The following is a 16451-nucleotide window of genomic DNA, read 5'->3' as shown; positions in this document are numbered from 1 at the left end:
TCTGAGCCCATTTTATACAAGTGCCTTGCAATGACGGAGAAATCCGCAACCCTGACCACCAATTCTTTCTTTTGTTGCATCGTATATCCTTCAAGAGTTGTACCTGTAGTCAGGAATTGGATTATATATGCAAAATGTTCATCTGCAATGCGCACAGTAAAGAGTTGCGCATTAGGCAATCCTTCATCAAGACTTGTAGGTTCTTCACCATTTTCAATCCGTGAAAGGTGATCTAGTCCAACATTTAATCTCCCAGGCTTCACAACTACTTCAAATTCGTACTCCTGAAATAGCAGTAACCACCTATAGATTCCCCCCCCAACACATTCTTTTTGACCAGGTACATCAAAGCGGAATGGTCGGTGTACATTTTGAAGTGCACACCCAACAAATAATGCTTGAACATCTGGAGCGCATATACCATCGCCAACCCTTCGCACTCCATGGTTGAATAATTATTCTCTGCCTTAGGCAACTTTTTTCTCACAAATGCAATCGGATGGTCGATATCTCTTGCGCTTGGTTGAGTTAAAACTGCTCCTAATTCTATGTAGGATGCATCTACATGTACATGGAATTCTTTCTTCCAATCGGGGAACACTAGAATAGGTGTTTTAACCATTTTTTCCTTCAACACATCTTAGCTTTTTTGGCAATCATCATCCCAACAAAACATTGCATCCTTCTTCAATAATTTTTCCATAGGCGCAGTGATCTGCGAATATGCCTTGATGAACTTTCTATAGTATCCTATATGTCCCAATGTTGTGCGCACCCATTTTACATTCCTTGGAGGCTCCAAATTGATAATCACTGCAATGCAAGGTCCACCATCAGCCCTTGCTTACAAACAACGTGGCCCAATAGTATCCCATATGGTACACAAAATATACACTTCTTTAGATTTAGGGAGATTTGATACTTCCTACAAGTATCTAGCATCAGGCAAAGACTTGAAAAATGATTTTTAACTAAACCAAACACCATCCAGTCATCAAAGTAGACCTCCAAAAAACTGTGGATAAATTATTTAAAGGTTGCGACTACCACCCTAGAAAAGATCGTAGGGTCATCCAAAGAGCATAATTGTATACTGAAAAGAACCCCATTCTATAGCGAAGTAGTCTTACTTTGATCTTTTGGTGCGATTTTGATATGGTGATAAACTAAGAACCCATCTGTAAAAGAGTAGGCTTCTTGACCACCAATGTTTTCCAAGACTTCATCTGTGAACGACGTAGGGAATGGATCATGTACACAAGCATTGTTCAACTTCCTTAGATCTACACATATTTTGATTTCACCCTTTGTCTTCTTCTCCTGAATCACCATAGGGCTAACCTAGTTCGACTCTTCTACAGGTCAATAGTTCCGGTTGCAAGCATCTTATCCAGTTCTTTGTGCACCTTTTCTTTGTACTTAGGATTCAACCGATATGGTCGTTGTTTTAAAGGCTTCGCATCCGGCTTCAGGTTGATCTTCATAACACCCAAATCACCTACTATCCATTTTAGGTCAGAGAACTTTGTTGGAAACAAGTCCTGATATTCTCGCAATAACTCTACGACCTTGTAAACTGTGTCCTCATCCTAGTAATCACCTATATTCGGGAACTTTGGCTGCGCTTTCGATCTAATGTTCACTTTCTTTGTTTTCAATGGTTTTGAAATGTCAGGAACTTCTACCTTAGGCCTAGTGACTTTGCATTGTCCCTCTGACTCAGGGATAATGATATTCCTAGGGTCTTCCTCGCCTTCTTCTTTGGTAACATTGTAGCACTCCAAAGCATGGCGCAACTGCGTACTCTAGTCTGGTTGTACCCACGTGATAGGATCTATAGGAATTCGAAATATTGCAGCCTTGATTTCCTGTAATGCTTCATCAATACATTCGAATTCATCCTCAAAACTGAATGTTAGCAGAAATCTTTCCTTCAGAACATCCCACTCTGCGGTTCTGTGTAGCAACATTGTTTCTAAATACCAGTTCATCGGAATAGTATCCAAAGTGTGACAGAATATATGTACCCATTCAAGATGTGGTTTCTCTCCCCATGCTTTCATCCAACGAGCTAGATGCTCACGTGGATCATCCTTCCCTATATATTTTTTAGTTATGCGGGTATTGGCATATCCAAACCGCAACTTCATCATCCTTCAGTACTCCTTCCAGTCTGCAAAATTGTTCTTATGTGTACCCCACCATCTGGCAGGCATAGCTCTCAGTGCAATGTCCAATGCCTAGAACCGATGCTCCTCTAGTACATCCCTTTCAAATTTATCAAGAAACAAATTTACATATTCTAAGCCATCATAATATGGTAAATTGCATACCTTAGTGGATATACATTGGAGTGATTTAGTAAGTCGGTTGCATCGCGACGTTGATACTTCATGTAATCTATTATGCCAATGCTAGAGCTCCTCATTTGAATCTGAGTTGTAGGAGTTATCCTTTTCCCAAGTAATTTTTCCATCCGCCGTAGGGTTGATCCAATCCTCATTCCACGCAGTAAGCTTATAGATATTCTCAATATCATCATCCTCATAGTAATCTAGGACTAGTTTCGTATACCGCGCATCCTCGGTTGGATCTAATGGAACAATGACTCTCAGTTCCTTCTTCTAAAAAATTATACTGTGCTTCTTCAGGTTGATGACCGCATTCATATCAAACTCCCAATCAATTCCAAGCAACACTGGGTAGGGATTACTATCATCCACTATTTCGATTACCTCAGAATCAGCTATAGCGCGTGCCCCTTTAATGTCTACAATTATTCCATGTAAGTGTCCCATAGGAATAATCTTCTATTGGTTTTCCATTCATAGCTGAATTAGGGACCATTGTAGCACCGACTTTCCCATTCTTTCCCAGGTCTGTTTAGGAAAAACATTCGCATCAGATCCCAAATCTAGGATCACCTGGTCCATCTCAAATTCTTTGATTTGTACAGTCAATCTCATCTCCCTACCAATCCTTTTCTTACTTTTGTCTACTTTATGTACTGTGTGATGTTCAGGTAGTGACTTACCCTTGTTGGTGCAATTGCCTATTAATTCTTGCAGTCCTTCCACTGCTTTCTAGTCACTTAGGAGCTTCATGCAAGTCTGCAAGAAGAATGTCAATACTGAAGGATTCGTTTCTTGTGCAACAATGACCTCTTAAGGCTTCTCCATTCGTGCACTTTGAGACTTTGATGTGGAAGTTCCTGAATCCACAAAGCTCTATTTCACCTCCATAAAATTTTCTTTTGCCTTATGCAAATCAAATTCAGCATCCTTGTCAGTAGCCTTGTGCACCCATATATGTTCTTCTCGTTTTTTCCTTGCGGCTTTATCTTCCCTGGTAGCTATATTGCTTCGAGTAACTATATTAAAGTTGGGGCCATCCTCGCGTGGTTCTGACCTCATCATTTGGATGTTCTGAGTGGGTTGTTGGTTCTTCTTCTCTTGCATCTTTGTGATGAGTATGGGACAATCTTCTATAACATGGTAAAATTGTTGACAATATTGACAAGAGGGGTGTGTCAGGTTCTAACAATCTCGCGTAAAGTGGCTTGGTTCTCCATAGTTGTAGCAAATAATCTTCCGTGACCTCTTCCAACTCCTCCCCTTCGTCCTCTTCCTTGTCCCTAGAATCCTCCACACTGCAGGTGTACCTTGATCCTGTTGAGGACATGTCTCAGCCTATACTCTATATGTCGGAGTTCTGTCCATCATTAACTCATAGCTTCGGAAATTGCGCTCATCATGGCCTATAGACTTACAAAAATTGCAGAATATTTGTTGGAGAGTCTGTACAAAATTATGTAACAAGTGGCAATTGTTTGTTGAGTGTTTTCCTGTTATTTGGCAGATAGGGCACCGTGGCACCACACCGTTACTTGATCCAACAAAATTTCCTGGCTTCAGGGGGATAGGACCTCCCCCAATTAGATAGTTATTATATACTGGGCAATGATCCTTGACATGACCATTTCCCTTGTAATTTAAGCACCATACTTTAGAACGGGTCTCATTTTGGGCTTCTTTCCCCTTTTTGAGATCCTACAACTCCATATGTAGGCTAGCTGACTGCAAATAAATCTGTTGCACTCCCAGATTCGTATCCTGAATAGGCGAAGCCTCCAACTTCATAGCAATTTCCAATGCTTCAGCCTGCTATCCAACCTTCTGCTATGATAATGGAAATCTCAATTAAGTTAACAATGAAGAAATATACCAATTCTTATGTTACTCATCTGAGATTTGTAGATTAGCCTGTTGTAGTAGACATTTTAACCTTTGATCAAAACCCCATGCAGATTCATTCACCTTCTACTTAATTTCTTTGACCTTTGTCACAGACTAGGCTTGAGACTTAGGTTTCTTGGATTCATTATTCAACGCATCTTTTGTGTCTTTTAATGATGTAGTTGGATGAGTCATACTGTACTTAATACACCAACTTAGCACCCTGTCTTGCAATGTTGTGACCAATTGCGCTTTCTCCAAATCATCATCCGTTATCTGCTATGACTTCCACACAACATATGCTACAAACCAAAATTGATGAGGATCTTTTGTCCCCTGAACCTTGAATATAAACATCTTTATCGTGTTCGCCATACTGAATAGCGAAGGTGGAGGTGGAGATGATGGCGGAGGTGGGGTGGATGGATGTGGTATTCCCACAATACCCTGATCTATCGTCTGCGACGCACCTTGAGGCATCTTCAGACTATTACTTTCTTCGTCGCTATCAGATGCTCCCAACAAAGGATTGTACTCAGCACTTGTATCTAGATCTCTTTCAAATGGTTTCCCACTTCGCATATCTCCCATCAAGTCTCGTCTAAACATCAATTTAGTGCCATAACATGTTCCTTGCACAATAGAATTTTAATCCAAGTTTTCATACACTTTAGGTACTTACCTCTTGGTCCTTTGAAAAACTGGCGTTCAGCTTCACTATAGCTAGCAGACATATCAATCGCGAACTCAATAATAAACCCACCCAAAATACTATCGATCCAATAATAGATAACCTTCACCACCTTGTTTTCTTATCCTTCCAGGCGCTTCATTAACTCTGGAGTCTACATAATAGGGCTATCCAACTTCCAGGTAGGTTGACCATCTGCCAATTTAGCCAACCATACGTATAATTCACACGAAAAAGAGCAGAAGAAAACTTCATGTTCCTATGTATACAGGTATCTCTGCAACCACTCTTCTTTCGACAGGCGTAGATTCCTGTTTTTTTGGGTTGTAAGCTTGTGCAACTTCCAATCTATCCACTTTTCAATATCCTTATGAGGTGGTATCCACTTATGCCACATTACACGCCCCTCAGATATATCCCGGTCCCAGCAACGAAACCATTTGTTGGCTTGAGGGGGCTTGGACCCAAGTTCAGAGTTAGTTGCGCTAACCAACAAAACCCTACATTGCCGACCCTTTCGGCAACAAACCAAGTAGCGCAAGCTGCAGTCTCACCCGAGTCAGTGTTGGGGGATGCTAGAACCAAGTTTCTGCATCCAAAGGACTATGTGATGTGTTTCTGCCGAACTTAGGGATTTATCCTGATCTTCGCGAAACCTAACCCTTAAAACCCGAAAATTGCAACAATTAATAGTTAGCAGATCTATGCCCTTTGTTGATTGTGCTAAACATGCATAACATTATATAAATAAATAGATCTACATCTTCACAAATCTAATAAGTACTTTTCCTGATTAATTTCATTTAATAGATCATAAATATAGTAGATTCAAAGATAAACAGTAATACACAAATACACAGATAGTTCTTCAAAACAAGCCTTTATTATGCTTCAGAGCTTTAATTACAGTTCGTTCCAACCTTGCACATGCAACTGCAGGGGCCCGCGAACTCAACTGCGGACTTACCAAGGTGTTTGTGCGCATAGTTGCAGGAGCCTTCCCCTTGGCCCAAGTACAGAATAGACAAAAACAGACTCAAATCCTGCATTATTCTTCTCTTCTTTTTCTGCCTTATGACTCTTCTATGACTTTATTTTATATTCTTCTCCATTACAATACCATAGTCCGCAAACCATGGGTGGGTCTCAAAACAGCTTGACTCTTAACAAAATAAGGGGCTTTGACCTTCTAAAATCCCCTTTGACTCTTATTAACATGCGCTACTCGTTCTCCGCTCCTCAAAATGTGGAGACTTTACAATATTTAACAAAACTTTACAAAGTTTGACCCAGGGAACCCCGTCCCAACAATACACCAGTTGGGGATAGAACTATATTCCTTTATATCCATTACAAGACTATCTTTAGTATTTTAAAAAATAATTACCTTGTAATATTTTTGCTTTGATGCCATAATAGTAGAGTTTTACAATAACTAACAAAAAGTTAATGCAAAATTAGGTAATAAGAGGTTCAAAGGAACATACGCTACTTATAATTTGGAATTACTAGAATAGCTCTTCAAATGGATCTCTTGCTTGGCCTTCAATAAAGCTGTGGAATCCCCAACAAATGTGCCACTAATCTTTGAACTTGAAACTTCATGTCTCAGCTCCTTGGTTGCAATATTGTTTATGAGGACGCAATATCAAATAAGCTCAATAAGACACTCAAATTAAAAAGGCAACATATTCATAGTAGAAGGCCATGATGCCGAATAATATAGAATAGAGACAAGAGAGTGATATTTCAGGGCGTGTATCTTTCTATTAAAGAAAAAAACAAGATACACGAAGAAGCTTTTACCTATAATATATAAGAACAAAATATAACAAAATACATAATTAAAGTATTATATAGCTAAGATAAATATATATAAAACAACTAACAAGAAGCATAAAAATTCCACACCACATGTTAAATGGAAAAATGGTTTTTCCAACAACGAGATGTTGTCACTAGGATTATGCAATACTAGGTGGAGTTTGTTTGTCCCTTGGGGTAACCGCATAGTTTTCCACCACCCTTAACCCATTCCCATTAAATTTGAACTCAAAACCTAATGGGAACTAAACCCCTACACATAAACCAATTGGTCTACATCTCATGTGTATAATGAACTATGAAATATACCATATGATATATTATACAACAATACATTTAAGTTATATAATATATTATACAAATAACTTATAAGTAATGAATATAACATATATTATATTATATAACAATAAACATAGTTGACTTATATGTTATATAATTAACAAATATATTATTTATAACAACGAATATAATAAAATAATCATGATTACAATATCATCATGATTTTTCCAATACAATGGTGGCACAAAAAATAATGGGAATTAAAGGCCCCAGTGAAAAGTGTTCTATTTTTTTTGGCTCATTCTAAAGATCAGGTATTCACTTGGGATAGGCTCCAAAGGAGAGGCTTTGAGGGTTCCAATTTTTCGCTATTTATATCACAATATAGCTAAAACTATCCCCCTTTTTGTTTTTTTGCTTGCTCCTTTACAAGATAGGTATGGAATCTCATTGAGGCACGATTAAATATGCAACACCTATGGGGCAAACAAAACTTAGAGGATTGCTTCAAATCTTACTTTGATATGCACAACCTTAGGAAGTGAAAATCCCTAGCCATTGTTGTCGTATGGGGCATGGATAGCATGAAACAAAAGTTTATTCGAGGACAAAATTACCCCTCTAGTGAAGGTCACCCTAGAAGTAATTGCACTCCTTAAATGCATACAAATCATTGTGGGTAAGGTCCAAATTAACAAGGATATTATGGGGCCTTTTAGAAAGTGCTAGCTTGGAGAATGCACTTCTTTGTGGTATGGTTTCATTCTAAACTCCTCAACAGAGCACTTCCTTATAGGAACAACAAATTTGGGTAGTAGCTCAAATAATATCAACAAATTTAGTGCACTTTTCCCAATGTTTAAATGTGTTGTTGAAAGGAACATAAAACAACTTCAGGTCTTTGGCAATTCGAAATTGGTTATTCATTGGATGCAAGACATAATTTAGAGACAATGGGATGGAGTCTCTTTGGAGGATGCTTGGCATCAGTGGTGGTTTGGTGTTTCGGATCCTCACTATAGAAACATTCCTCCAATTGTTTGTTGGGGGGTCTAGCTGACCCGAAACTCTAGTATTTTTTAGGACAGGGCTTCTAATCTGTTTCTTGCTGCAACACAAGCTGCTTTTGTTTTTGCATTGATTCCTTATATCGTTCCTGTCTTGCCAGGCTCGGCCTGTCCAGGCTGAATTCATCAGGTCTAATATACCTTGGGCTTATTTTGATGGAGCTTCAGATACACAAGGTTGTTGGGGGGCTGGGATCATCATCCATTTAAGTGATCAAAATTCCTTTAAAGCATCAGTGGGACTTGGTACCGGGACTAATAATTATGTTGAACTAAAATCTTTGAAGCTTCTTTTGTGCTGGTTAAGGCAGCTGGACATTGATTCAACCCAGATATTTGGCGACTCCATGAATGTGATAAAATGGACAAATAATGAGTAGAGATGTCAAAATCTAATTTTGATTCCTATTTTAGATGATATCCTTTACATCAAATCAATTTTTCATGACATCTATTTCTGTCACATTTACAGGGAAATAAACATGGATGCCGACAATTTTTCTAAAAAAGGTATTCAACAAGCTCCAGACACTTGGCATATAATCTCAAGGGTCAATGAGAGGGTTCTTGAGACAGATCAGCCTCCGTTCCTCTAAAAGTTCCTCTTTATCTTTTTGTAATTTTTGTTCTAGTGATATAGTGGGTTATGGGACTGTAATCATACAGTTTTAGTATTGATATTTCCTTCACTGTTGTTATTAGACTTTACATTTTTGAATAAGTTTTTTGGATTTTCGGGTTGTTTTCTCTGTTATGTATGCAGAGACCCAAGTTTTACTATGAAAGTTGATATTCTCTTGTAGTTTGTGAATATTTGTATGGAGCAAAGAGTTTTGTATCTCTTTTCCTCAATATGTTGTGCAACACTTTCTAATGAGGGTGAACACACAGTCTTTGATCTGAATGCTTTATTGCATCGACTATGTAACTTTTTATTTCCTTAATAAAGTTCGATTTTTCTCCGGAAAAAAACAAGTAGACATAATTTAGAGTAGCAATGTGAGTCTTCAAATTTCCAACCGACTAAAATAGATTGTGGTGTAGTTCCTAAAGATCACATTTTCACATATTTTCATAGAGTTGAATATGCAAGCAAATGTTATTTATGAGGTGCTACTGCCATAAAACTCATACATTCGTGAAGAACACAAGGATGATCAAATCATTTCTCATCATGAGAGCAACTTCATAGACTAGTGAATTCTTTTTCTAGTTTTTATCTCTTTATAGACATATCTGTGTTTGCATGTTGTATCATGCAGTTTCTTAATTTGGGACAATATGTTTTAGAATTTCTAGTTGAGTAGTGTATGAATATTTTGTTCTTCTTAGGATCCATTTTGATGTTACTAAGAGATCTTGACTAATCTAAGCATATTCTCATTGCTTATAACGCCTATGCAATGTACTTTCAACATTGTTTTGAAATAAAAGGTATGATTAAATCATGAATATAATATTATTATATAACCATCTTTCTATACATAACAACTAATATAATATAATATAACTAATTAATATAATAACTTTGTAAATGCTTAAAAATATAAATCTTTCAGTTTTATTTTAATTATCTCATAACTCTATGTTAAACCAACTTAGCAACTATCATTAATGAGACAATGTACATTAACCTTCACTAGATAATACCTCTAACTTAGTAGGTCATGGCATATACTTCTACTATTTTAATATTTTCCTTAGGAGACCCATTTTAGACCCCAAATTTACTTCAATGCTAATGTGGATCCATCTTAACCCCTAATCTATTGAGCACTAATAGGGATCAAATCCCTCATGGTGCAAAGCTTACTCTAAAAATTGTTTACATCTTAAAATATTTGATCCTTCTTGACACTTGATAGATCCAAAGTTCAAATGGAACTAGTCTAGCGGATACACACAAACACACAAACTTGATAGATCTAGAGTTAAAATGGATATAGTCTAGTGGATGTGCATGTTTCAAGTGTATGGAAGATGATATTTAATTTTTTTAGTTGATATATGTGTGTAATGCAACTCACATGTAGTTTCTTTTGTGTTTCAAGTGTAATGCAACTGACACGTAATTTCTTTTAGTTATTATTAATACTACTACTATTATTATTGTTGTCACATATGTTACACGAGAACATCTTCCCCATACTAGGATGTAGAGTGCCTCTTAGAGAAACTACCTATCTAGCCATTTCATGCATATTAGTTGATTTTAATTTTGATTGAGTCAATGAAATTCAAAGTTCAAACATAACTTCATGTATATCAAGTAACAAAGTTCTCACCATGGCTTGGGAGGTTGACAACAAAATCAAGTTCAACTCAAAAACTTTTTTCTGAGTTTGTATAATTAGTTTAATGGCAAACAATTGCACTATGCAAGTTCAAATTGGTGGATATATATACACACCAACACAAAACATGCATTTGTTTTTTTCCAACTATAATGAAATTAGCATGTAATATCTTTTAGTTATTATTATTTAATTCTTTTGGTTGTAACATATATATGTTATGTGACATCTTCTCAATAGTGAGTTATAGAGTTTCTCTCAGCACAACTACCTATCTAGCCATTTAATGCATGTTCTTTGATTTTAATTTTGATTGAGTCAATGAAACTCAAACCTCAAATATAAGTCCTGGTATATCAAGGAACTAAGTTCTCACCTAGCTAGGGATGTTAGCTACAAAATCAAGTTCTTTTTCTGATTTTGTCTAATTAATTTAATGGTAAACAATTCTGATTTTGTCTAATTAATTTAATGGTAAACAATACACTGGAAGTTCTTATGCCATTTTTTTCTAACATATTTTGTTCTCTTGATGGTATATTTTAGTGTAATTTTCAATTTTGAAAATTAATATTGAGTTGATGACTCCATGCCTCAAACATAAATACAAACCTACACTTTTGCCATGACTTGGGAGGTCAGCACTAACCTTACAATCTAAAACATAGTTTGCAATAACATGTTAATTTCCTTTTGTATATTTCATTTGTGATATCCATTAATAATTTCACTATCTCATTCATTTTTTCTTTTCAACTATTGAAGGAAAGTGTAGTTGCCATTACAATGAACTATTGCCCTACTTTATGTGGCTAAAAAATAAATTTATACAAAATATCCAGGCTTCAAGGATCCAATTCGACAAGATTGAACTAACATCCTTTTAAATGCTTCAAGGATCCAATTCAACAAGATTGAAGTAACATAAGCCCATTCTACAACCATATGGTCTTTTTCTACATGTAATGTGCAATAATCTTTGGCATGACTAATGAATTGCATGTTCTTTCTCTCGGCAAAAAACATTTTGTCTCTGGAATTCTTTACAGAAAAAGAAACACTTCTCAACGTGCCTTGTTGAATTCTCACAACCATGACAAACAACACATATATACTACAATTTCAATCTTCTTCACCTCCCATACAGAATGCTCCTTGAAACGAGATAATAGTTTTAGCTCCAATCTTCATCTCGTAAAACATAACTGATTATCAAATCATAGCATGATTTTAAATAAAAAATAGACACATACACATAACACTGAAGTTCTGCATTCAATTGCATTGAACTCGAGGCTGCAGCTTCACAATTTCTTGTTTTAGAGCAGACAATTCTGGTTTATCATAGTTGTAAAATGTTTTACGGTGGTCACATGAAACAAGCATGCGTTGGATCTCCGTTGACAGGAAAACCTAAAAACCGTTGATTGATTCAACTGCTGCCATAGGACTTATAATGGATAAGAGAGGAATGACCCTAGATCCATGTGTAGTATGGTTTCTTCTAGAGTTTCAGGGCGAGCACAAAATAAGAACTTTCTCTCTGCAAGTGCTTCAGCTAATTCACTTTTATGATTATCCATCAATGCTTCATTCACAACAACACGTGGCTGAGTTTCAAAAATACTTCCTGAACCTGCACAATTCTTAAGTGTCTTTTACAACAATTATTGCAATGTCAAAAACTAATGACTTTATACAATAGAACTAAGATACAGTTGTAATCACTTCAAAACTTCTAAAATATCAATTTACCTGCATGACTAATCACCAAGTCTGCAGATCTCAAAGACCCAGCAATAATCGGTGAAAAAGTGAAATAATCAACATTCAGGCCTCCATCTTCACCTTGAGACTGCACATGTAGATTAAGTCCAAAAAATATCAGCAAGATACACCATCAACATAGAAAACTGCTTCCAACTAAATAAATTAAAAGGAGCAGGCACCCCAGGTCTAAAGGCATAACAACTGGCAAGACCAATCAATTAGAAGGCAATTTTACAAGTCGAAAGTCTCATATTATCCATTGACTTGGACTAAAAGAGATGATATGATAATGCAAAGACAGATTTAGACAATTTGATTGCCTCACATTCATTCGCAGGACATGAGTATCTTTTCTTCAATAAAGCGACTTGATCAATACAATACACCACATTTAAGAGGAAGACCATGCCTGACAGTAATACAACAGGTCAAGTTATTTAAAAAAAACCACGCAACTATAAAACTAGCTGACAGGATACAATGATTACAATGAGAAACTGATATTCCAATCTGAGATACGTGACTTAGTTCCTTAGTTTACAAACTACTACTTGATGCTAAAAATAGTGCACAGTTTTATTTTCCGCAAAAAACAACCAAAGTAGAACAAATATTTTATGTGAATGTGCAGTCCCTATACATATAATAAAATTAGACCGGTTAACCAAGCAAACCGCAAGCTCTACGGCATGGGGGTACAAATTTATTTGTGGAACTTCATCAAACAAAATATTCATACATCACCAGTTTCCTCAGCATCTTGTTGCCCCAAAAATTGAATTAATGCAAACTATAAATGCTCATAATGTTGTACTAATCTTCAATCAGAAACTATTACCGAGACTTGCTGAAGCTTAGAAAACGTCTCTTTTTTCCAATTTAGCCATATGGTTGGCCACAATCCCACTTTCCTTGATAGGCCAAGCACTCAAATGACTTGCGGCATATTTGTCCAAATTTCAAGGTGGCATATGCAACAACATCACTTTGGGCTCTGATTCAGAGGTAATTGTTAATGGCACATGAAATCCAAATTTCAAATAGCCTTCATCGTGATAAATAATATGTGTTCAATGTCAAGAGAGACTCCGCTAAATTCTTGCTGATATGAAACACCCCCTGCAAAGCATCTTAAATAGCATTTAAATATAGAAGAATCACATTAAGCTCAAAGCAACCTGGGTATATGAATGGGTGGCACCATTGCGATCTTAATGGGCACAATAATGGGCACAATACTGAATATCAAGAAGCAAGGAGAAAATTTTCATTGGCATAATTAGAAAACCTTTATCTAGATCAGTTAAAACCCAAGATTGTTATGGCAACAAATAAATTCAGGAAATATAGCAATGATTGTAACTTGTCATTGAACGGGAAAGCTCATTTTACAGCCCAGTATGAGGGGATGTGCAAGTTTGTCTGTTCGTCCATGGCCCCTTTAAAATAAAAATAAAAAATAAAAATTATGTTCTAAATAGAAAAAAAATAATGTTGGCTATAATTAAAAAAAATGAATATGTTGTAAAGTAATTTGAAGTAAAAAAAATGTGTAAATCAGATGTTTAAATTTTATATTTTTCAACAAGAGATTTAAATAAACTATTTGAAGATCTATGCACATGAGTGCACGGTTCAGCGGTCGGGGCAGTCGGCTAACTCGCACCCCGCCCGCGTTCGATCCTCCTTGCTGCTGCTGCGCTGCAGCCTATGCTGTTCCATTGCGAATGTATGATGTGACGGTTTGGATGTATTCCAGTTGATGTGACAGTTGTCAGCGAGTTTGATATGTATATATGTACAAAAAAGAGGACCCAATAACGCTTCTTCTGGGAACTAGCTCATCCCATTTAACAAAAAAACTATTTGAAGATCTATGTTAAACAATAAAAAATGACACATTGTATTTTGCACTCTAAAAAGTTTGCATGTGAAGAAATTTGACCCCTCTCGGCTCTTTGTTAGATCCGTACTTAAAAGATGGATCTATGCTGGTGGTAATTGCCAATTATCTCATTTTTCACTTAGAATTGGTTGCTTGTTCAGAGAATGATCAAAGAGCAGAACCTCCCCACTCTTAGAAGAGGAATGGAAGTTTTGACAAGATACAACTAAATATTTAACCATAATATATAAAGAAGATTTCATAGATAAACTCCAGTGCAGATTCTTGACAAAAATGATCCATTATAAAGAACCATTAATCTGTAAAGTTGTAAGATTGGTAGTAATAATGAATTGAATAGTTAATTCATTGCATATGAAATTAATGCAATGTCACCAGAATTAATAGAGCTAATAATATCTTTTATAAAATTCAGAGATAATTACTTACAAAGACATGAATGCAATTCCTCCTAGGGCAGGAACACATCAAACTTATCTAATTTATGGAGCGAAAGTTGTTACGAAACACCCATATCAAACAATTTCCAAAGTTAATAACAATTCAGGGTGGTTTGTACAAAAATCCCAAGATAAGGTACTTTTATTGAGTTGATGCTAATGTACCAATACGAACTGATACTTGCAATATGCAAGAATTGATCCGCATTCACTCAGTCTATCACCAATATAAATTTTAATTTAATTTATATTATTTTCTTTATGTCTATAAATCAACTACGTTGTTAACATGGACTTTGCATTTAAACAAAGTAATCAATAGAAGACAATTCACAATCTCACATACGTAGGCACACAAAGATTTACTTCGGTGAAACCTAATGAGAGAAAACTCCAACCAGAAATAGCTTTTCTGGCTCTTTATTCTCAAGGAGGAATTTTAAAAATTACAAAGTCTAGAATGAGCTTCTATTCCCGTGTCGAATACTTCAACAATCATAGAGTGTGTCTTTGCTTTAGTTCAACGATCATAGAATGAGTCTTCCTTTGCTTTGGTTCAATCATATCATCAATAATGCTTTGAAAACAGTCCATCAAGATGAATTTCTCCTCTTCTTGCGTGATCTCGAGGAATGATGGATGTTCTAGCAGTTTCAATGTGTACTCCTTGTTACAAAATTGTTAAATGATCTGCTGCTCTTCCTTCCAACTGAAGTGCTCCCTTAAGAAACTCTTAATCAAGAATCTATGAACCTAGATCTTGTTGATTTTCCTAGTGCATTTAGGGTTAGCAAAATATTTCTAAAATTTTGATAATTACTCTTGATGTAGATATTATTTTATCTTGTTTCAATATATCATTCAGTGATTATACTTCAGAAATTCAACAGTGTAACAACAGAGATCACAATGCACAAAAAGAAAAACAAGATTTACCCTGGGAAAACCCATTATGGGGAAAAACCCAACAATCTTTTCAATAGAGAACTTATTTCTGTTCAATAAGAGGAACACCTAGACCTATGGTCAAACCTAGTCTTCTCTTCCAAGCCAAGTCACCCAAACTGATGCTGCACTTCGTTTTGCCTACCTGCCTGATCCAGAAATTTCAGCCTCCCAGCAACTCCAATAGCCCAGAATTTTGGCTCCCAGAAACTACCAAAAACCCAGAAAATTTCGGCCTCCCTACAACAGAATGCCCAAAAACAGTGCGAATCACAGAGAGAGACTTCTATCCACACGTGCGAGTTGATGAGAGAGGAAAGAGAGAAACTCGACCTTCTTCCTTTGTCCCTTTTTGTCCTTCTTGACCTCCTCTTGCCCAAAAGTTGTCTTGATTGAGCAATGCGAATCTGCCAAATGAGGAACTCAAGTTGCCTTTATATAATAGTCTATTTAGGCTGAATAGGAGTGTCTCTTGGCTAAGGATGCCGACTTGTCACTTTTGGAGCCAAAAAATACATTTCAAAAATTCAAAATTTACATCTTTTAAACGTCGCAATGGGACTTTGACCCAAGATAATTTTTCTTTGACTTAAGCATTATAAATATGCTTTACAATGATAAATAGATTACATCAAGTGACCAAAAGTACATTATGAAGACTGGCCATAGTTACAAAGTCAACACTCCCTCTTAACTATGGAGATATTCATAATCACTATCATAGATGTTCTCATATTGAATAAATTTCTTTAAAGAAAAGGTTATCCATTATTACTAGCATCATCATCTATCATCAACATTCGCTAGCGACCATATCTGGGGCAGTACCAAACCCATGGCAATGTCATCAGCATATCAGGACTCACTCCTCCAGAGTGATTGGTCCTCAAATCCCATGGCCACCACCTAAGCCAAAATGTTGAGACCCTCAACTAGCAAGCACTCACTCACCCTTCCTGGTGAGCACTCTGGGCCAATACCTCACTCAACCCCACCCTGG

The sequence above is a fragment of the Pinus tabuliformis genome, chromosome 2_2 (genome assembly GCF_031772625.1).
Source record: "Pinus tabuliformis cultivar Carrire ecotype Pingquan chromosome 2_2, CPIR1, whole genome shotgun sequence".
Lineage (NCBI taxonomy): Eukaryota > Viridiplantae > Streptophyta > Pinopsida > Pinales > Pinaceae > Pinus > Pinus tabuliformis.
This window is presented reverse-complemented; position numbering follows the sequence as displayed.